This window comes from Sminthopsis crassicaudata, chromosome 2 (assembly GCF_048593235.1).
Source record: "Sminthopsis crassicaudata isolate SCR6 chromosome 2, ASM4859323v1, whole genome shotgun sequence".
NCBI classification, from domain to species: Eukaryota; Metazoa; Chordata; class Mammalia; order Dasyuromorphia; family Dasyuridae; genus Sminthopsis; species Sminthopsis crassicaudata.
The window spans coordinates 561,287,410-561,312,008 of NC_133618.1; the positions used below are offsets into that span (position 1 = coordinate 561,287,410).

Here is a 24,599-nt window from a genome sequence, read left to right on the forward strand (position 1 = left end):
TGTAAAAGAATTCACAAACCCAAAATATTAGTGGCAAAAAAGTAAATTAATTGGCATTGAGAAGAAGGTCTCTTCACAGCAAACAGGAGTCCCAGCAGACAGCTATGCCAAGGAGCAAAACATACTACTTAGGACTGCTGCAAAAATGTGGAGTTTAGAATCATCCTTTATAGGAGTCTGAGGCTCAAGCTCCCAGTTGAAAAGAAAGCCAATGCCTAGATACTTGGAGTTTCAAGCCAGTCAATATCAGACCCAGATCTCCCAATTGAATGAAAATGACTTGGAAGGCTTCCTGAATGGGGATCTGCTATCCAAAAGATCAATTGGGGAGGAGAGTTGATTTGCCTTAGAAAAGCCCAGCCTGGGAAATATGCTCTCTCATAGACTCATTATTTATAATGACTCTCATAGAGCCATCGTTTTACACATTAAAGGGGATACAGTTTCACCACCACCACCACCCACCCTCATCCCCCCACCCAGATCACCACCATTCATAGAACCATTTTAAGGAGCCATGATCAAATAGATTAAATTTTTAGACTCATATAGTTCAAGCCTGGGCATAGAAATTCAGACTAAGTCACTGCTAAATTTCATAGCATATAACATGTCAGAACTAAAATAGAATTTAAAGGTCATCACTTCAGCCCACTTTATATAGTGGATAAGGAAGTTAAAACCTAGAGAAAGGAATAATTTGCTCAAAGGAATGTAGAGATTGGTAGAGCCAAGACTAGAAGTCAATTCTCCCAACTCCTCTTCAAATGTTTTTTCTCACTGAGCCATTGTGTCAATCCCCTGTCAGACAGGATCATATGCTATAAAGGAAAGAGGATTAAGGTTAGGGTCAAAGAATATGGCTACTATACTACTCATGTCTGCCATTTGTGAGACCTTAAATAAGTCACTTCTCTGAATCTTCATTTCCTCATTTATAAATTGAACTGGTAGAACTAGATAATATTTACAATCCTTTCTAACTTTAAATTTATGCTTCTATAATTTCACAAAAGAAAAAAATTCAAGGTGGCTACATATTTTGTTCTCAAGATATAGAGCAAGTACCTTTTTAGGAAAGAAAAGTGAATTTATCATAGCAAGTTTATAATCCAGAATGTGTCAGAATTTCTAATGGAAACTTGCATAAAATTAAAAGATCAGTAGCTATTATAAACCAGTCTCTCAGCTTTGGAATCTGTCATCTTTAACTCCTTCTCACTCTCCTGGTAGAGAGGTTAATCACTTCTTGTGGTCAATCACCAATTCAATTGATTCTTCCTTGACAAAGGCTCTCATAAAATTCCCTTGTTTTTCTTCCCATGGCTACTACTCTATCTACCTCAGACCTTTATCACTTCATGAAAAGAGTAGCCTCTTAACAAGGTCTTTGCCACTAAGCTTCTCTACTATCCCCACACTATTTACCTTGCACACAGCTCTATCTATAACACAGAGTTGACAAGAAGAGCAAATGAGATGCCATATGTGAATTCATTTTGAAAACTTGACAAAGTACTGTACAAGATTCTTTGATGGGTGTGATTTGTTCAAGAACCTTCTAATTATTTGTATCGTGTCGAACAAAAAAAAAATAAGAAAAAGCTTACCAGAAGTGTTTGCTATAGTCAAAGACAATGGCCAGCTCAGTATCTAAATGTAAAAGCTTATCACTAGTATACTTTATAATCATGTCCCTTGCTTGCTTGCAAATTAGCAATAGTTCATTATGACTTACAGGATAATATTCACATACTGACATTAAAGATTCTCCACAATCTAACCTCTAATATCTCATTAACCTTTAACAAAACTCCTCTTGTTTGGCTAAAGTTGCCTTCTCAAAGTCTATGAAACAAGGTTTTATGTTGTTCTGCTTCTGTATATTTGCTTATTCCAACCCTGCTGAGTGAAATGATCTCTCTTCTCTCTGCCTAACCAAATTTTTCCATCCTCTCATACTCTACTTCCATGAAATTTTTCTGATCTAAATTAACTAAAATTAAAGTACCAGTAAATTGATAATAAATATTGTAGGACAAGAGTTTAGGCTCCCAAAGCAAAATATATTTAGATGGTATGAATCATTTTTCATTTCTTCTAGCTGCACATTGTTAACTGTCACTTTTTTCCACTACTTTTTCACACTCTTTAGCTAGAATGATATCTCACCTGTCCAACTTGTTAAAAGAGGCCCTTTCAACACACTACAAAACTTTTTTTAAATGCCCCTTTTTCTCCCATTGTCAAATGCTGAAGAAAGATATCTCCTACAAAGGAAAATGTTCCTTGCTATTTCCAGAGTGTTAGGGTACAGTTTTATAATGAACTCATGAACAGTCTCAGTCTATATTCTAAAGAAATAAAAATAGAAAATCGCCTGTTTGAAGTTTCAAAAGAATTCCCTTACAAATTGGGACTTCAGTTTCATCTCATGGGCAGAGATAGTGTCATTTTATCTCTTAAACCTAGCAGAAAAACACAGGAAACAAATAGGAGCTAACTGTGGAAGTCTTAGTCATAGTTCAGAAATGACTATAGGAAAAAGAAAAAGAAAACAGATTCACAAGCAATATAGATTGAAGGTGCTTTGGAGAATCCAAAATCAAATTTGGAGGTCCAAATCTCTCATTTTATATACAAGGAGAATGCAATTCAGAGAGGTCAAGATATCATAGATTTAGAGCTCAAAAGGCAGATCTTAATGGTTCATTTGGTCTGACTCTCAAATTCTGTTGAGGAAGCTAATGCCCAGAGAGGTAAAGTAAAATACACTAAATCACACAGCAAGTATTAATATAACCAAAATTCAAAAAAGGTTCTTCAACTCCAAAATTAGGGTTCTTTCCTCTGCACTACACTACATCTTTGTCACCCCTAGTTTATATTCTTCAAAAGTATATTACTTGAAACAATTTCTAAAGAGCTTCTAGAAGTGACAGCCAGTGTAAAATGCAGCCAGTAGACCATGCGCCTGGATTCAGTCTTTAAAGAGCACACTATACTAGTGAGTAGACTGGCTGCATTTTTTGCTGCTGAAAGCAATCTGAAGAGTGGAATATGTTCCCTAAATCCTAAATGGTTTGAACTGCTGCCACATTAGCAATCTTCTCTCTCCTTGTGCTCCATCATGGCAAGTCAGTTCAGTCAGGTGCTCTGCCTAATGGTTCTCAAATTCCAACTACAGGGAACCAGAGACAGGCTGTTGTTTTCTAAATGCCATCACTATTACTACCATCTCACTCCCTTACCTCATCTCATTTGTGAAATTTCTTACCTACCTTATTAAAGCCCTTCTCTTCAGGCTGGGGATGGGGAAGGGGAGGTGGGAGGAAGGTTGAGGGGGAGGGTTAATGGTTATTGTAGATTAGGAAAAGTCCCCTGATAATTTGGATATAATTACACTCATAAACAAACTATTCAACAGCTAACAAAAAGTTATCTATATAATAGAAAAGATATTCATAAATTGACAATTCTTTTCTTGGCCTCCATATGGAAAGATATATTTTCAGTAGAGCAGGACATCCAACAAGATTGAAGAGTCCCAACTCTAAATGGGTGGGCCATTGTATGTCCTTAGGTGACTTGGAAGCTACTTCAGAACAGCCCTAGACCATCAAGAAAAAGCAGCAAAAAAAAGATGTGATTTAGGTCTTAAAATCCTAGATCAATCAAGTGTTGAAGACAGTTTGAGGGAAAGAATTAGTCTTGCCTACTTGGCCCATAGAATAGAGAACCCTAAGAGATAGTGATCTGATCACAGGTGCTTTATTATTTTGGCTTAAAAATATACTACACTTAAAAATTAAATATATATATATATATTCATACACACACACACATATATACAAATACATATATAACATATTAATTTCTAAGCTCTAATTTGAATTCCAATCCACATCAGTCATTTCACTCCAGATCTAGACTCCAAAATCCACCTGCTTCAGAAAGCCTTCTCAGATTAAGTCCACATGATTTTAATCCTCAATAAGCCTAGATTATATAACATGAAAAACAGAAAATGTACATATATAAAAATGTTTGAATAATTGCCAAGTCAGACATCAAGAAAAACAAAGTAACTTATAATACCGTCAATTCTTGCTTGCCCTCTGTCTCTCTCAGTCCTATACAACACACTATCTCCCATCTCTATGTCCTCCATACCTCTATTTCACAGTATTCCTTTCTTGCTTTAAAACACAGCTGGGGAACTTAGGTGGTACAAGTGTTGGACCTTGAATCAGAAAAACTTCTCTTACAGACTTCAAATTTGACCTTAGATCCTTTCTAGCTATGTGACCCAGAACAAGTCACTTAATCCTGTTTGCTGCCATCTCTTCATGTATAAATTAATCTGGAGAAGGAACCACAAACCCTTCTTCACCAAGAAAATCCCAAATAAGATCACAGTCAGATCTGAGTTTATGAAACCTATCTGATCTTCCAACTATGAATACTTTTCCTCTCAAGTTCCTTGTATTTAAGTATTTTGTATGGATTTTAAAATCATGTTATGCTGTATATACTTTATATATATATATATATATATATATATATAAATTTTTTTAATTTTTAAATCACTTAGTATAGTTTAATATAGCACATTTTAAAATCACTTTATATTTAAGCAGTATATATTTTATATTTAAACTTGTTTACCTCATTAAAATGGAAGCTCCTTGCAGATAAGACAATTCATTCTTTGTGCTTATATCCCCACTATCAAGCATACAGCCTGGCATGCCACAACGTTTAATAAATGCTCATTGATTGATTGATCACAATAAATTAATGAATTATTAGTTGAAACTCTTCCTAGCTGAATGGACAGTGACTACAGTATCTGGTAAGCCTCAGAATAGCTTATCTCTTGCATAAGATAGTGCATTACACTTAATTATACTGCCATATATGCACCTGATCACAATACTCTTAGATGTAAATAGAGAGAGGTCTTTAACACTCACTCACTATCTCTCTTTTCTTCTCCCTCTCCGTCCATCTCTCTCCTTCTTCAGATATCTGCGGTCAAATAAAATTTAATTATTACCATTGTGGAACTTATAAACTACTAGAGTGGTAAGACAAAAAAAGATGTAACCATATGATTATGTCTGATTTCATTAGCACAGACACTTTCTCCTCTAATACAGATAGTAATTCTTCTATGACCTAGTAAAAATTCATCACTTTATAACCATTCTCAACCTTAATTAGGTTAGTTCACAGATGGAAGACATGGAGCCTATCAATAGGCCCATGATGTCCTGCCAATAATCATATTTCTAGGTATCTGTGATTCTTCAAGAAGCTGTAATTCCATGATATATGGGATCTATTTATTCCTTATATATGGCATTCTATCTCCTATCTCTATCACTTTGCAGAAACAGTCCCTCAAGTCTGAATTTTACTCCCTCTTCCCCCATGTCTTTTGAAATTACTTTTCCCTTCCTTTTCCTTCCTTTATCTCCTACAAGAAGCTTTTCCTCATCCCTCTCCCATTAGCTTTTTTAAAAACTATTTTCATTGTTATACATATATGTATATATATGTATATACATATATATACATATATGTACCTTGTATTTAATTACCAATATACATATTACCATCTTCCCCCTCCTCTCCTTGAAATTATTATGTTTTTGTCTTTGTGTTCTTTTGTCTTGTACAAAGTAGACACTTAAATATTCATTGAATTGACTTCATTTAGAGATTATTTGGAAGGAAATAATAACATGAGGACCAAGAAATCAGAAGCCCCAAAAGCACAAGGTTAATCTTACTTTTTCCAATAACTGGACACAACAATAAAACATTTTATAAGCAACTAATGGATATCTAGAATTTTGATGGATACATTTGGTTGGTATGTTCCTTGCCCTCAAAGATACCAACACAAATAGATATCATGATAGAGCAAATTAAATGCATTAAAAAAATGCAAAACAAATTGTTATGAGATATCATCAACTGGTTAGGATCAGTAAAAATCTCCTGATAAAGGTAGTACTGAATTAGACTTTGAAGGAGGCACAAGAATTCAGTAAGTGAAAAGATGAAAGACTGTGTAGGAATAAAGGAAATCCATTATATTATATTATATTATATTAATTATATTATATATATATATTACATATTATGTTATAACACTCTCATTTGTAATTATCTAATGCACTTTGATAATTCAGTAGACTAATGATCTCACCTATGTAGGGAATTCCTTTTGCTGGTAGAGGACAAAAAAACAAACTTTCATGTCTTCTTATCCCAGGAAGTTTTAATTTCCTTATGACTATATGTTTGGTGACTAGCAGATGAAGGCAGACTTAAATATAGAATTAAAGTCCCAGTAGATGAGAGAAGTCTCAGGGCAATACCTAACATGACCCTTATATACTCTTCAAGTGGACCCTCCCTATGAGGAAATTTTGCTCACTTAGAAGTCTACACCTGCTTTCTTGACACCCACATTGGGGGAAATCCTTATTAAATAGAGCATATATTGTGATTATACAATATTTTGACCCAACTCTTATCTTATCATACTCCCCTAACCAAATGCTTTTCAGCTTTGTGCAAAAATAATATCCTCCAATATGATATTTTGCAAATGAACCAAAACTCTAAATAGGCTTTGCTTTTGTTGACATATATTTCCACTTGGCAAAAAGATCAAGGTTTTTTAGACCAAAGTGATTTCTTGGCCCCTTTAGCCTCCTCATTGCAACAACTATTTGGAATCAGTCATGCTTCTCTAAGAAATGTTTAAAACCTATGTCTTTGCTCTTATCAATTCCCAACCCCCCCATTTTTAAGAATCCGTAGCTAATTTAAATAGGTTAGTGTAACTACACTTAGTGTCTTCTCATCTTTATGCTTTCTTCCAACTTTGTGTATATTTAACCTTTGCTCTAACTAGATGATGGTATTATTACATATTAACAGCTGATTTACATATTTATTAATTCTGTTTTGTGTCTGGGATTAGATATTTAGATGTTTATTTATTATTATTTTGTGACTCTTAGAATATAAGTATACTTGAAAAAGGCCCACTGCATCCAGGGTCTTCTCAGTCAGTCTGATCTGTGTATTGCCATAGGACTTAGATAGCTCTGGAGAAGAAATCAAGGCTGGCTCCCTCACTTGAATCCAATTCACTAGCAAATCATGACATCACTTTTCTGATGACATGACACTTTTTGAGAATAAAAGACAAACAACATCAATATTATATTTGTGATCTTTCATTCTTATCACAACCAATATATTCTACTTCTCTTCCTGAAAAAAAAATTGTGATACTTAGATGTGAAATTTCTGAATACTTCCTAAGCCTTTAACTTCTTTCGTTTATTAATCTTGGACATAAATCCAAACATATTTTATATTATCTTCCCCCATTGTATCTTTGAATACCTTTATGTGGTAATTATTGAGTATTAAGTAATTGGATGAGGTCACATATAAACTAGGGGTCTTTCTGACTCTAGGCCCAGCACTCTGTCCACTGCCCCACCTAGCCTTCAAAGTTCTTACTGATCACTGATTTGTTTTCAAAATGTTCAGAAACAATCCCTTTAATGATATTTCACAGAATTTTACCAGGACTAGGACTTCGGCTCAAAGATCTACATTTTGAAAACTCTATCCTCTTCTTTTAAAAAAGGGACATTTGTCCATCTCCAACTCTGAGGAACTTCTCTGACTCTCCACAGTCTTTCACAAATCACTAAAAATGACTTTATAATAAAAGCACCCTATACTTTGAGTAATCTCTGCAGTAGCTCCTTTGAGTGCATTGTGGACAGGTTTATGTTCTCTTACTCCCTCTGCAGTTATCTTGGATTTCAACTTCTTGTTTACCACTACTGATTTACCATACTGGTGAACTGAAATAAGAGCTTAGTACTACATTACAAGCCATCTTCTTTTATCATCATTCTATCCCCTATAAGCAGTATGCTTTGATCTTCCTCTTTTCCTCTACATTTTTTGGTTGTCATAAATATTCATTTCTCCACCTCCATTCATTCTGAGTTTGAGGGTTCCAAAAATATTGTTATAGAAGTGGAATTGAGAGATACTAGATAAGAAAAACAAAAGAAGAGTCAAAGAACTTCATGAAGGTACTAATAGTCTTCATAATCTTAATAAATAAATATGCTTAATAAATATCTATTAAACTAAATTAATTGAATTGAATTGAAAAGGGGGGGGTGGAAAGCGTAAGAGAAAACCTAGGATAATGTATTTGAAAATCAAGCAACCTGAAGTTATTATGTGGAAATAGAGTAGAATCCAAAGGTGTAGGAGAGATGTTAATAAAAATTCTTGATCTGGGATCAGGGAGAACAGAAAGCTGACTAAAATATCAAGTTCAACCAAATCCAAAAATTGAAACTAAAACCTTCTTAAAAAGGGCTTTGCTTTCCTTGACAAAGTAAAGACAAATAACTTAGCATCATTCATTATTCCTCTGAATTTTATAATTTTGAATTGTAAAACTTAACTTTACCTAATAACAATGGAAAAGAGCTAGATTGAAATCAAGGATTTGAATCTAAATAAATTTCTCTTTATACAAAAAACACCCTAAAGGATAAATATCTAAATTCTTCCCTTATTAACTCTCAGGTCTAATTTATAGAATTTTTTTTAATCCGTGGTTTGTTGACAAAAAGTCACTATAACTTCATTTCAAAGGATACTCAAACTAACCAAAAAAAGTGATCTCATTCCATCTTATTTTTAGGAACAATATTTTGTATTATATTAGATAGTGAGGCAGCTAGTTGGTACAATGAATAGAATATCAGGTTTGAAGTCAGGAATACTCATGTTCCTTAGTTCAAATCCTGCATCCAGACATTTACAAATTTTATGAACCAGGTCAAGTCACTTAACACATTACCTTAGTTTCCTCATCTGTAAAATGAACTGAAGAAGGAAATGGCAAATTACTTCAATTTCTTTGCCAAGAAAACCCCAAGTAGGATCATGAAGAGTCAAACATGACTGAAATGACTGAATGACAATAATATATATTGTTATATTATATCATGCTATATTTATATTACCAAACTAAATGACTTGGAATAAAGGCAAGAGATGATTTGAATATAATATAAGCTTTAAGGAAATGTTTATGTTTATAGCTTATTTTATGATTACATTACATTAAAGCAGTTGACCATAAATTCAACATTCTGGAACATTTTTTAATACAAGCAGAGACAAGGGAGTCATTCCTGGGACAAGACAGAGCTAATTCTTCTACAGCCTGCCGTACTATAGAAATAAAACAAGTGAAATCTTTTCATCTTCTGAGGTTACAAGGTACTATGAGATTGGAGTAATATGTAACTGTTTGTGAAGAGAGGAAGACTTAATAAGTTATTTATGAGCTACTCAGAATTTTTATAAATTATAATTCTAAATTATTGATATTCTACTGAAGATAATTATCATTTTTGTAATTATAATTGTTTCCCCTTTCAAGTTGTTATTTGTAGACTTCTACTGCATCACTAGGCCAGTGTTTTCTAAGGGACTCTGAAATCGGAATGGCAATGAACACCCATCCCTGGCCGGCTAAGTTGCCTAGGCAACAAAAATAGTACTACCAACAAATCTGTCAAATAGGCTGAAATTATGAAAGAGTCATCAGCCCCAGACAGGAATTTCCCACTTCTAGGACAGAAATTAAATTCAACAAATATTTATTAGTCCCCAGACTATAAGCAGAGCACGATACAATCCATTGTGGGAAGGGAGGAAAGCTATGGATTTTACAAAGTCCAGTTAAGATGCAGTCCTTTGCCCTTATACAAATCACAATCTAGAAATGGACCTATGAATTAAAAAGATAACATTTTAGCAAAAAAAAGACCTATGCCTATATTATTCCAGTAACGTTATAGAAAAAGCACTGAATTAGTCACCAGTAGGTTTAAATTCTGGTACTAGTTCTACCATATGTTTGGCAGATGAGTAATTTAAACTTTTGGGGAGCACATTTTCTTCCTCTCTAAAACAAGGAAGAGTGGATGATCTTTAAGATAGCTGAATTTTCTATGAGCTTTTCTGTGAATACTGTGAATGTGCTCACTTCTATGGTATTTCCTTTATCACACACAGCATCCTAAAAAAACATTAATTTTTTAAATCTTTACTAATTTTAAAATATTAAAGAAATTAAGATAGTTCAAATGACTTCTATATCAATAGATTTAGAATCCAAGGTCTCATAGACTGAGGTACATCAATAAACAATTCTATATACCACATACCCCAATAGATATAAATCAAATCATAAACTAACTCACTCTCTCTCTCTCTCTCTCTCTCTCTCTCTCTCTCTCTCTCTCTCTCTCTCTCTCTCTCTCACACACACACACACATACACACACACACACACACACACACACACACACACACACACACACTTGGACTTAGGACATTCCCCTACTTCTATCACAGATCTAATTACACTTACCTGCAGATTCTCTTGCATAATTGGCAACAAAAGCTATGTGTACAGAGATGTTCATTTCACACCAGTGCTCATTTCTAGGGTCAAGGAAACAGGAAAATTCCCATCCTTTACATCATAAATATTCCTTTTCCCCCATTTTTAAACAGTAACAGTGAAGGCAAATTGCTATTGATATAGTTGTAGTCAGAAAAGCTTGTGGCAATAATCATTTCTACTTAACATAAAAATGTATTTAAATAATTCTTTCCCATTATGTTTCCTTCCCTTTCCTCTTTCTCAAATCAAGAACCAACACAAATTATCATCCAAAGAACATTACACCATGGATTTCAGCTATCTCTTTTCTGAGCATTTGGTGTCTTTGTGGCAATTTTTTTAAAGTATAAGCAGTTTTTCTGTTTCACATGGCTTTAACATGAAATTATTTCTACATCTTATTCATCAACTATACTTTAAGTTCCTGACTATTAAATAATTTGAAAGCCTTAAAAAGTTTAACAAACTAGAGTTTCCATCTGTAAAGATGAGAAATGATGCAGTTACAATAAACTCATTGCACAAAGGACCATGTGTGTTCTTATACAATCTCTCAAAAATCTTAGTGAAGTTTTTTAAACTTTAAAAGATTAAAATTTCACTTAAGACTTTTGGGACATTCTATATAGTATATCTGTTTTATATAAGGAATATGTGTACATATGTGTGTATACATGTTCTTTATATAAGTAAAAAGGAGATACCTCTCTTTCTACCTATATAAATAACATATATATGCTTTTCTCTCTGTAAAAGATAAACATGTAGAAAAGAAAATATAGATTAGATGGATAGGTAATTTTCTACCTAGGGCTAGAAGGAAGTTTGGTTGGGCAATTTTATGAGCAGAAGGAATTCATGGGCAGTTGAATGGCACAGTAGTTTGAGTGTCAGGCCTCAGTCAAAAATATCCCTTTTCCCGAGTTCATATCTGACCTCATATACTATCAATGAAGCCCCAGGCAAGTCATTTAACCCTGTTGCCTCAGTTTCGTCCTTTGTACAATGAGCTACAGAGAAAAAAAAAAAAAAAAGGCAAATAACTCCAGTATTTTTGCCAAGAAACCCCTAATGGCTCACAAAGTCACTCACATGACTAAAAATGACTGTCCTGTATAAAATAAGAATTTCATCACTGCTTCTCCTTAGAAAATGCATTTTTAGTCAGTTAGTTATTAGAAAAATCAGATCGGCATACTGTGTAGTTTATGTCAAATCTAAAATTTTCAAGCCTCCTTTTTTTCCACCTCAAGAAAATATTTTTCAAGGTTTATCAAGAAATATAATGAAAAATACAAAAACCTATTGGATTTTAGAGTCATTCTACCATCTATGAACCAAATATTAAATTTATTTATATTTTCATGTAGAAGTTTCAAAGGAAAAATAAAAACCCCAACAATGATTTATGCCACAAGTAAATTGTTTACTATAATTACAGGAGCTTTATACTATATAGATGTCATAAAACAATGGCACTCCAATCTTTCATCCCAAGTCCCATCATGATTCATTTCTTCCTTTTTCAGAAAATAAGAAATTGTGTGCAATATTTTCATCTTATATGGAAAAACGATAACTAGGCAAATGATAGCCAGACAAATGGCCAAACAGATTTTACATATTTACGTATGTGTGTATATACATTTTTTTTCATCTATTTCAGAAATTTTCAGATTCTGTCCCAGGGTCTCTCTAAGATTAGGAGAAGAAAAATGATAATAGGTGATAGAGAAAGAAGAAGGTGACAATGAGGGATATATTCAGAGGCTCTTCACATCTCCTTAGAATTTTCCTGGGACTGTATTTGTGAGATGCTGTTATACAACATGGAAAGATTATGAAATTTATAGATAGTACTTACATTGACCAAGGATTGGTTTATTTCTCTGCAAAAGCTAGACAGAAGAAAGAAGTGGAATCCAGGCTACTCTTTACTATAGATAATATAGAAACAGCCTCTCTACATCAGAGCATGATAAATTTAAATTTGGAAGGAATATCAGAGATTATATAATCTAAGTTCTCATTTCACAGATAAAAGAAACAGGCCCCAAGAAGTAAAATGAATTGAATTAATATAACTAGTATTGGTTGAAGTAGTGTTTGAACCCCAATTTTCTAACTCCAATTTAAGACTCATATCACTGAGTCAAGGCATGGTAGCTTATGGTGGTAAAGGAGGAGCAGCTATCTTAGAATGCTTGTGAGGGACTTTCACAAGGGATTTTTCCAGGATCAAGTTTAGTTTTAAAGTGGTATTTCAATTTAAATAACTACAATCACCTGCTTTTCTGTTTTCAGGTGCACAATGAGCCAGTTTTGGATGGCTATATCTGGCTTAAGCAAAATGTCTTTCCAGAAAAGGACAGAAGAGAAGAGCCAAAAAAAAAAAAAAATAATGATACACAGCAACATTTGAGCCAGCTAAGATCCATCTGTCAGGTAGTTCCTACCTTTCATCTCCTCCATGGCTTGCCATGGGCAGAGAGCCACTTACAGGGCATAGGCAAGGCAAAAATCTAGATGAAAACCAACCCTGGAGTCACCCCATCACACAAGATTGATTCTGTCCCAGCCAAGGGCATAGATGTCAAATTATCTTTTGAATTTAGTGTATGCTTGTGATTTTCAGATAACAGATCATATTACAGCGGCCCTGCTCTACTAAGGGCAATTGAGATATATAATACCAATCTGCAAAAGAGCAGAACAGAGTTTACTCCCTAGATAAATGTATTCATTCACCCATTCCTACAAGCCAACTCATGTGTGCATTACCTTATGCGAAATAATACATCCACAAACAAATCCATAGATACTACATAATATGTTCACCAAGTGAGAGAGAGAGAGAGAGAGAGAGAGAGAGAGAGAGAGAGAGAGAGAGAGAGAGAGAGAGAGAGAGAGAGAGAGAGATGCAACCCAGTTTGTTCCATTTTACCATAAATCAACCCTTAGAAAGCTCTCCCATCTACTGGCATAGCACTCATACCCAAACTGCAGGCACCTTTTAAATCTTTTTAATCATAAAATCTTACTTTCTATCTAGACATTAAGAATGGAACTCATAATTTATGGAAAAAAATAAAAGCCTGCTAGAAAATAATAGGAGACGAGAGAGAGAGAGAGAGAGAGAGAGAGAGAGAGAGAGAGAGAGAGAGAGAGAGAGAGAGAGAGAGAGAGAGAGAGAGAGAGAGAGAGAGAGAGAGAGAGAGAGAGTCTATAATACATAGTGTAACACCCATCATAGTCAGATCATATATTCAATTGCTTTCATGGTTCCATATGGGGTATTAAATCCAGCCCCACTAGCATGCCCTTTACCTTCCCGTGACTGTGCATCTCAGTAGGGCTGAGTAGTCCATGCCCTTAGGTTTTCCCCTTTCCAGTTCTACCTCCTATCCGTTGTTTCATTTACTAGACGTAGAGATCAGTGTAAACAGCATTTATCTACTTAAGCCCCTAAAAGAGAGCAGAGGAGCACTGACAAGTAATTGGAACCTAGACGAGCCAGCTGCTTCTCTCGTTCCCTCACGCTCAGTATATCCCCTCCCCGGCAGCTCAGATGAAAGGACTTTGCTTTCTTTACCTGTAATAGGAAGTTATTTGAGGCTGAGCCGACTCCGCGCTTCCTTCGAGCCCAAGCAGCCTCGTAGTCCCAGAGAAGAGGGACGCACGCGCTGCGCTGGAATCTCCTTTAACAATGATGCAGCCCCACCAGGCAGCGCATGATAACGAGACACCAGAGGGGATCCCAGCTGAGGCAAGAGCCGACCATATGTCATACCTGCATCACAGCCCCCGCGGCCAGCAGCCCAGACGGGGAGAAAGAAGCAGAGCTCTGCAGGCGCAGAAGGAGAGGGGGAGGAAAGCAAGACACAGACCCTGAGAACGTTTGGATAATTGAATCAGGATAATAGAATAACCACCGTTTTGCTTCTGCACAAAAAGCGATCACTGCAGCAAATCTCGTAGTTTGTAAACTATCTTCTTCTAGCAAGCAGATACTGATGTTTGTTTGGTTGTTGTTTTGTTGCTTTGACCACAAACCAAAGTGGGACTGAGGGCTTCCATCACTGTTACATTTTGCAGGTCAATGTATCTAAAACTTTTTCTCCCTTAAATCTGCCCCAGGTGATACTGACCTTACATTACCAGCCATTCTCTCTTCATCCAGGTTGCGGACCAATTCAATAATCCCTACGGTCCCTTCTAGTCTCTGAAATCCATTACCAACAATCTCCTTCTCAAGTCCAAAGTCTGCTTTGTTTTATTTTGCTTTGTTCTATTTGGGGGGAAAACAAAAAGGAAAAGAGATTGATTTGCAGTGAGAAGATCCCAGCTCAGCTAATCAAGCCCTGCTCTTGGTAAATGGCCCAGACTCTTAGACACTGGAAGCAAGTCCCCAGTGAGAAGCTTAGAGTACTCTGATTATTCAACCCCAAAGACTTTTGGAACCACATCAGCAGTCTAGTTCTCCCCTCAACTTTCATCAATGAGTTGACAGTTAAGCATCTGCAAAGAGCTAAGCTCTCTCCTAGGCACTTTCCACAACTCCTCCACTTGCCTCATCCTTCCCTTGAATGATGGATTGACTCAGCACACCAGTGTGTTGCAGGAGGGGAGAAAATTCCTTCATTTTGACCTATGTATAAGTAAAACAAACAAACACCTTGTTCAGGGATCAAAATAGAAAATTGCATCCTTTCTGTTTAATGACATTGAATTTGGAATTTAGCTATTTGGCAATCTTACCTATAAGAAGCATAGCCAAGAGTCAGGGGGAAAAAGAAAAAACAATAACAACTAAATGTCTGAAATTCTATACAATAAAGCTCACATCTTTTATTCATAAGAGAATTAATTATACAAACATTTACTCATACTCTAATTACTCTTTTTATCAGACATAATTTCAACAAATATGGCTATCTGATTTCCAATCTGATAGCCAAGATGACACAACATATTAGAAGACAGGCATATCGCTGGGAAGGAGTTATGACATAGGCAAGGAGACTAAAAAATTTTTTTTTGAAAATCAGACAAAAAGGCATTCTACTCTGAAGTCATTTAATGTAGGAGCATTATCATTTTTACATGACCCACTAAGTCCTGAAAGCATCAAACTACAGTATTTTGACCTATATTTATAATGATGATCTGAGTCACTAATAAAATATTAAATTGTATTATTTGTATCCTAAAAAAGCAGAAAAGTATATGATTCACTTCAGGAAGATTTTCATTTAAAATAGTCAAAACTAGTAAACCAAACCAAGAGAACTATTTATATAGCAAAAGAAATAATGCAAGGGAAATCTCTTTTGAAAGACTTAAAAATTCTTATCAGTGCAATAATAAACAATGACTTCAAGGGACCAACTATAATCACATGCTGTCCACCTCCTGACAGAGGGACAATGGATCAGGGAGCAGAATGAGACATGCGCTTTTAGACATGGGAAATGTGTGAATTCGTTTTCTTTATTTGCTACAAGGATTTTTTTCCCTTTATTGAGAGGAGAGTTTGAGGAAGAGGAAAGGTATTAGTAGAAGGAAGAAGAGGAGGAGGAGGAGAACAAGAACATAGAAAATGTTATTTAATATTATTAATACTAAATATTATAGGCTAAACAAGATAAATAATATTTTGCTAGTTATGGCCAAATAGCTAGTCACTGGCAAAGTTCATGAAGGAAAAAACTAACCCTACTTCTTTACAAGAACATAGAGGGGGTTAGAAAGGAAGATACTTAAATATAAGTAGTATAGTCTAGTGGCTATAAGAATGAAATCCATCTAAATCTAACTATAGCTAACTTAATAATCTAAGACCAGATGTCTTAACAACTCTGTACCATTTGTAGGATGATTATGATTATAGGACTGATAGAAGTAGAACTTTAAATAGAGGGTTTTTTATAAGGTCTTTATAATTGATAATGCCATAAAACTGCAGTAAGAATTAATAAAATAAAACAACATTGAAGATTGTTATGTTGGGAGTTAAAAAAAATTGTTTTTAAACACAACCTTTATAATTTACACTTGGAAAATTGAGCTGTCTAAAGTTAGCCTCCTAATTGGTCTCTCTGTCTCCTCTGTAATCCATATATATGTCAGTGTCCAAGGTTAGCACACAAGAAGTTAATAAAGTATATCCTCTCCTTTTAGCTTACAGATAGAAGACAATGAGTGTGGATTTTTTCATATACCATATCAAATGTGTTAATATATTGATTAGTTTTGCTGGTCTATTTTTTGTCATCTTCCTTTTCAATATTTTTAACAAGGAATGGTTAGATGAGTAGAAGATGGGAAGAAACATATTAAGAAATGAATAAAATGAGGAAACAAAAAACATCAATTAAAGATCTCTTTTAAGAGAAACTTCAATAACTCCATGTTTCTTCTTTTTTTGTAAATTTATTTTTAATACACGTTGTTTTATGAATCATGTTGAAACAGAAAAATCAGAGCAAAAGGGAAAAACTGAGAGAGATTTAAAAAAAAAAAAAACAGAAAAAAGAAGTGAACATAGCATGTGTTGCTTTACATTCAGTCCCCTTAGTTCTTTTTCTGGATATAGATGGCATTTTCTATCCAAAATTTATTGGGATTGCTTTGGATCACTGAACCACTGAAAACTAAACCTTTCTTACTTGATCATTACACATTCTTGTAGTTATTACAATGTATTCCTGGTTCTGCTTGTTTGGCTCAACATCAGTTCATGTAAATCTTCCAGGTCTTTCTAAAATCAGCTTGTTCATCATTTTTTATAGAATAATAATATTCCATTAGCATCATGTACCACAAATTGATCAGCCATTCTCTAATTAATGGGTGTCCACTCCTTTTTCAATTCTTTGTTACTACAAAAAGAGCTGCTACAAAGATTTTAGACATGTGAGTCCCTCCTTTATGATTTCCTTGGGATACAGATCCAGTAATAACACTGCTAAGTCAAAGGGTATGCACAATTTTATAGCCTTTTGGGCATAGTTCCAAATAGTACTTCAGAATGGTTGGATCATTTCACAACTCCACCAACAAGGCATCAGTGTCCCAGTTTTCCCTCATTCCCTCCAACATTTATCATTATCTTTTCCTGTCATCTTAGCCAATCTCAGAAGTATAAAATGGTACCTCAGAGTTGTTTTAATTTGCATTTCTCTAATCAAAAGTGATTTAGAGCATTTTTTCATATAATTATAAATGGCTTTAATTTCATCATATGGAAATTGTTCATATCCTTTGACCATTTATCAATTGTGGAATGACTCATATTCTTATAAATTTGACACAGTTCTTCATATATTTTAGAAATGAAGCCTTTTTCAGAAATACTACCTGTAAATATTTCCCCCAATTTTGTACTTCCCTTTTAATCTTGTTTCTGTTGGTTTAATTTATGCAAAATTTTTTAAATTTCATGTAATCAGAGTTGGTCATTTTGCCTTTTATAATGTTCTCTGGTTCTTCTTTGGTCATAAATTCCTCCCTTCCCCAAAGATCTGACAGGTAAAGTTCTCCTAATTTGTTTATGGAATCATCCTTTATACCCAAATCATGTAATATTTTGACCTTATTTTGATATGGCGTATAAGATGTAAGACTATGCTGAGATTCTGACATTATTTTCCAGTTTTTCCAACAATTTTTGTCAAATAGTGAGTCAAATAGTCAAATAGTTTGTCAAATAGGGGTTTATCAAATACAAAACGCTATAGCCTTGATTATTGTGTCATGTGTATCTGAGCTATTCCACTGATCTACCACTCTGTCTTTTAGTCAGTACCAAATAGTTTTGATTACTGCTGCTTTATAATATAGTTTTAAGTTTGGTATTGCTAAATCACCATCCTTTGTATTTTGTTTCATCAATTCCCTTGATATTCTTGACCTTTTTGGATGAATTTCTTCTTCCAGATCAATTTCCCCCATTTACCTTTCTATAACTATATTGAGTCTTGTGTTTGTAGATTAAATTCTCTGTTTGGTTCTGGTTTTTTCAATAGAAATGATTGAAAGTCTCTTATTTCATTGAAGCTCCATCTCCTCCCCTGAAAGCTGATGCTAAGCCTCACTGGATAATTAATTTTTGATTATAACCCCAGGTCCTTTGCCTTCTGGAATATAGTAGTCCAAGCCCTCAGATCCTTTATTGTTGAAGCTATCAGATCCTGGGTAATCTTGACTGTTATTCCTTGATATTTGAATTGTTTTTTTTTTCAGGCAGCTTGCAGTATTTTTTCCTTGAGATTACAGTTTTAGAGTTTCATAACAATGTCCCTTGGGATTTTCCTTGTGGGATCTCTTTCCACAGGTGATTGATGAATTCCTTCAATGAGTATTTATTTCTCCTTCTGTTTCTACAACATTGAGGCAGTTTTACTCAATGACCTCTTATGAAATGCTATCCAGGCTCTTTTTATGGTCATAGCCTTCAGGCCTTCAATAATTTTTAAATTGTCCCTTTTGGAATTGTTTTCCAGGTTGGCTGTTTTGCAAATGAAGTATTTCACATTTTCTTCCACTTTTTCATTCTTTTTAGTTTGTTTGACTGATTCTTGCTATCTCACAAAGTCATTAATTTCCATTTGCCCTGTTCTAGTTTTTGATCTGTGGTTTTCTTCAGTTATCTTTTGTATTTCTTTTTCCATTTGGTTTATTCTACTGTTCAAGTAGTTATTTTCCTCAGATAATTTTTTTCCTTTCTTTTCCAAACTGTTGACTCTCTCATGTATACCTCTAATTTTCTGTCTCATTTTTTCTTCTCCCTCTCTTATTTGCCTTTTGAAGTCTTTTATGAACATTTCCAAAAAGCTTCTTTGAGCTTGAGACCAATTTATCTCACTCTTTGAGATTTCTTCTGTGGACATTCTGTCCTCACCTGAGTTTTTGTTTGGTCTGGCCTGTCACCATAGTAGCTTTCTATGGTCAAGGTTCTTTTCTGTTTCTTTCTCATTTTCCTTCCTTGTCTTTTGGTATTTCCTTTTTTTAAATTTTTAAAGTAGAGCTCTGCTCCTAGGGTAAAAGTGGTGCTGTCCCAAGCTTCCTGTGCAGTTCTGAACCTTGGCTTTGAGCACAAGAGGTCCCTTGTATTTGCAGGAGGTAGTTTTGCCTGCTCTGTTCAGGAAACAACCTGGTTTCCTAGAGTTTGCCTTCTCAGCTGGAACTGGAAACTGCCCCATTGATTTGCTCTTGTATAAGCCAGGACAGAGTCTTAGTAGCTGGTTTGCTGTGATTAAGACTCTCACTACTTTCCCAGGAGAAACATTCTCTTCATCACAGTGAGACTGACCTTTTTTGAAGTTTTTTTCAGTTTGTCTTGAGTGGAGAATGGTTTCATTCCATCAGACTCTCTTCAGAGGTTTGGTTTCATGTGATTTTTTTAGGGAGACTAGGAAAGCTTGAGCAGCTTTCTAACTTTACTCTTCCATCTTGGCTCTACCTCCTTCTGTGTTTCCTCTAAGATAAAATACAAATTCCTCTGTTCAACATTTAAACTCCTTCACATTCTGGCTAAAACGTATCTTTCCAAATTATTTTCACATTACTTCCTCTTACATATTTTCCATTCCATCTAAACTGGCCTCCATCTGTCCTGTGTAAATGACATTCTTTCTTCCACCTTAGCCTCTTTATATAGGATTTCCCTGATACCTAAAACACACTTATTTCATTGCCTACCTCTCATCAAGGCTAAGCCTAAATACCTCTTCTTTTATGAAACCTTTCTTCATTCCCCCCAGTTTTGAGTGCCTTCTCAACACCAAAATTACTATATATAAATTTTAGTGTGTGTGTGTGTGTGTGCATATATATATATATACACATATATATATACATATATATACATATATACATATATATGTATATATATACATATATACATATATATATGTATATATATACATATACATATATATGTATAGCAATTTTGATGGTATACTATGTGTGTGTGTGTGTGTGTGTGTGTGTGTGTGTGTGTGTGTGTGTGTAGCATAGAATTACTTATGTACATGCAAACATGTAATTCCTGAGGTCAGGGACTATTTCATTTTTTTTAATAGAATTTAATAAATACATGTTTAATGAATGAAAAAAAACCCTTAAAATAGGCCAATAAATCTAGTATTTACTTTGGAGGTTGAGGTACTTTCTGAAAAGTATCTAGAGCTTTTCAGAAAAAGAAAACTGTCCTACAAACATAACTTATCACAAATAAATATCAAATCTTGAGTTCAGTTCATTTTTTAATTCATAAAAGCAACATATTATCCTAGGTAAACCTAATCCTGCTACTTATCCATTCTCCCATATGTATATGTCTCAATCTAGATGAAGGACAGACTTTTACCATTCTACAGAAAATCTGTGAAGACTTACAAGTTAAATTGATACAACTAAAGAGAACTATCACCAGAGAAACAATTCCCTGGGTACTGTGTAAACAGCAGATTCTTCATTCCTTGAGCTATATCTGAGGTTAACAGGGATTTTGCTCGAGTATTCACATTACTCTCCACTACAGTGGAGAGTAAAAAGTTGGGAAATAATTGATAAATGGTCAAAGGATATGAACAGATAATTTTCAGATGATGAAATTGAAACTATTTATATTTATATGAAAGGGTGCTCCAAATCACTATTGATCAGAAAAAATGCAAATTAAGACAACTCTGAAATACCACTACACACCTGTCAGATTGGCTAAGATGACAGGAAAAAATAATGATGAATGTTGGAAGGGCTGTGGGAAAACTGGGACACTGATGCATTGTTGGTGGAGTTGTGAATGGATCCAGCCATTCTGGAGAGCAATCTGGAATTATGCTCAAAAAGTTATCAATTTGTGCATACCCTTTGATCCAGCAGTGTTACTACTGGATTTATATCCCAAAGAGATCTTAAAGAAGGGAAAGGGACCTCTATGCACCAAAATGTTTGTGGCAGCCCTTTTTGTAGTGACTAGAAACTGGAAATTTAATGGATGCCCATCAATTGGAGAATGGTTGGGTAAATTGTGGTATATGAACGTTATGGAATATTACTGTTCTGTAAAAAATGATCAGCAGGATAAATACAAAGAGGCTTGGAAAGATTTACATGAACTGATGCTAAGTGAAATGAGCAGAATCAGGAGATCATTATACACTTCAACAACAATGCCATATGAGGATGCATTCTGATGGAAGTGGATATCTTCGACATAGAGAAGATCCAATTCAGTTCCAATTGATCAATGATGGATAGAATCAGCTACACCCAGAGAAGGAACACTGGGAAATGAATGTGAAATACTTTCATTTTTGTTTTTCTTCGCAGGTTGTTTTTACCTTCTGGATCTAATTTTTCTTGTGCAACAAGAGAATTGTAGGGATCTGCACACATATATTGTATCTAAGATATACTTTAACATGTTTAACATGTATGAGACTGCCTGCCATCTAGGGAAGGGGGTAGAGGGATGGAAGGGAAAAGTTGGAACAGAAGTGAGTGCAAGGGACAATGTTGCAAAAATTACTCATGCCATATGTTCTCTCAATACAAAGCTAACATAAAACAAAAAACAAGTTGGGAAATTCCTCCCTGGTCTGCTGCATCCTTGATCCCAATCTTTTGTTTTCTACTCTCTCTGACACCTTGCAGTGCCATCACACCTTTCCACCCACATTCTCAACCTTAGAACTATGTTCCCCTCTAATTTCCATGAGGTCATGATCAGGACATTCCTCCTCCTGGAGGACTAAACTTTTGACCTAACAGTCTCTGATGCTTTGTTCCTCATCTCCATTTTGGCCTCTTGGTTAGATTTCTTGAAGGTAGGTGTGATTCTCTTATCTACTTAAAAAAAAAGTCTTGGTCATTTTCTTCATTTGAGATTATCCTAAAATCCCAAAATGTTTTAGAGATTACCACATAATTTGGTAGAGATTTGGAAGAGACCTCTGAGATCATCAAATCTAAGCAATATTTGGAGTTTTGGGATTTTTTTTTTCTATTAAAGGTTTTTATTTTCAAAACATGTGAATGGATAATTTTTTTTCAATATTGACCCTTGCAAAACCTTGTGTTCCAAATTTTCCCCTCCTTCCCCCCAACCCCTCCCCCAGATGGCAAGTAATCCAATAGATGCTATACATGTTAAAATATATGTTAAATCCAATATATATAAACAAATTTGTACAATTGTCTTCCTAACAAGAAAAATCCAATCAAAAAGGAAAAAAAATTAGTAAGAAAACAAAATGTAAGCAAATATCAACAAAAAGAGTTAAAATACTATGTTATGATCTGCACTTAATTCCCACAGTCCTGTCTCTGGGGTATAGATGGTTCCCTTCATCACAAGACCATTGGAACTGGCCTCAATCATCTCATTGTTGGAAAGAGTCATGTCCATCAGAATTGATCATCATATAATATTGTTGTTACCCTGTATAATAATCTCCTGGTTCTGACAGTTCACTTAGCATCAGTTCATGTAAGTCTCTCTAGCCTCTCTAAAATCATCCTGCTGATCATTTCTTATAGAACAAAAATATTCCATAACATTCATATACCAAGCAATTCTACCAGATATCTGAAAAATGGTCATCTAGCCTTTGCCTGAAGAGTTTTAGGGAGGGAAAAGCCATTAACAATCATAATCCTCATCCTTTTCTTTACCATCACATATAAAAAGAGCTCTAAAGTTTGCAAAGCACCTAATATATATCATTCAATCTTCATAATAATCTTGAGGCAGTACATTCAAAAATAAACTACATTATTGTTGGAAAGTTAAATCTTTATCTCAAGCCCACATCTACCTCTCCATAACTCTTATTCCTGCTCTGTGTGGACTAGCAGAATATTACATTCCTCTTCTATGTAAGAGCCTTTAAAATACTTGAAGACACATTATTTTGGCTTGACCTCTTACTAGTTGTGTGAAACTAAAGAAGTCACTTCATTTCTGAATGAATGATAAATCATTTATTTATTTAAAGTTTGCCATGTTCACTTTGGTTACTTTACCAGGTATCTTCTTAAGTGTTAGATAATGCAAATGTAAAAAGAAAGTCAGTCCCTTCTTTTAAGGTACTTATATTCTAATATAGAAAGACACCACATATAAGGAAGTGGTGGCCAGGGAGAAATATTTTGGGCTGAGAAGATAGAGGAATGAAGGTATAAGGCAATTAATTTATATAACCTTTCAAAGAATTATAATCTTAATATAATTTTTGTTCCCTAGCAAAAAAGTGATTTGGAAAAAAGGATCAAAGAGAGGGTACATGGTGTATAGCATAGATCAAAGATGGCTTAAGAATAGCAGTGGAAATTGCTAGTTATAGAGAACTCTCACTAACCAGGCTACAGGGAGCCAAGGTGGTTTCCCACTCAAGCTGGAGATTTGATGTTTACTTGAGGATGATCAGAAAGTAGGAGCTTTCTGAGACTCAGTTTCCACATTGGTTAAAAAAAAAAAAATGTAGATATGGCAGAAACAGCACTGAATTTGGAGCTCACTGATTTGGTTTCAAATTCAGCTTTGCCAGTAAGTAGTGGTATGACCTTCAGGGTAGAGAATAAGCTTTTACATTGTATGAACTATATTAGGCATTGTGAAAAGTGCATTTTTTTGTTTTTACAAATATTTTGTAATTTGATCCTGAAACAACTCTGTGAGTAAAGTGCTATTATTATTCACATTTTACAATTGAAGAAAATGGTTGGTTGGTTTGTTGGTTGGTAGTTCTTATCCTTCATTCTCAAAGAGGATCAAAATGGGTTGAGTTACAGTATATCCAACTGTGGTTGATCAGACCAATACAAGCTCAGAATGCTCTGCCACAGGTCAAACACAAATAGTCCCTATAAACATTTGGAATGGACTCTAATTTTGCACATCTCCTGTTTCTTCTGATTAATTTAATTCTACTTTATTCATAGAGTGCAGCACCTTCTCTGATGAGGACACAACATGTTGGGTGGTCCTGTGCCAGTGTCTCCCATGTCATGTAATCAGTTCTAAATTTCCTAAAAGATA

The 24,599-nt window shown here is 34.7% G+C and overlaps 1 protein-coding gene across 4 annotated transcripts in view; it reads right to left on the reverse strand.

Moving 5' to 3' along the window:
- The window catches only part of SV2B (synaptic vesicle glycoprotein 2B), a 170,682-nt gene extending 156,359 nt beyond the window's left edge, over positions 1-14,323 (reverse strand). The window contains exons 1-2 of one of the 4 annotated variants that reach the window (XM_074295084.1): positions 14,142-14,323; positions 4,981-5,031 (exon numbers count right to left, since the gene is read on the reverse strand). The gene's annotated coding sequence lies outside the window, so the exon portion shown is untranslated. Of the gene's footprint in view, positions 1-4,976; positions 5,032-13,876; positions 14,116-14,141 lie in introns of those variants that run through there. The other 3 variants (XM_074295082.1, XM_074295081.1, XM_074295085.1) reach the window with 3 other exon arrangements.
- Between the last annotated feature and the right edge of the window lie 10,276 nt (positions 14,324-24,599).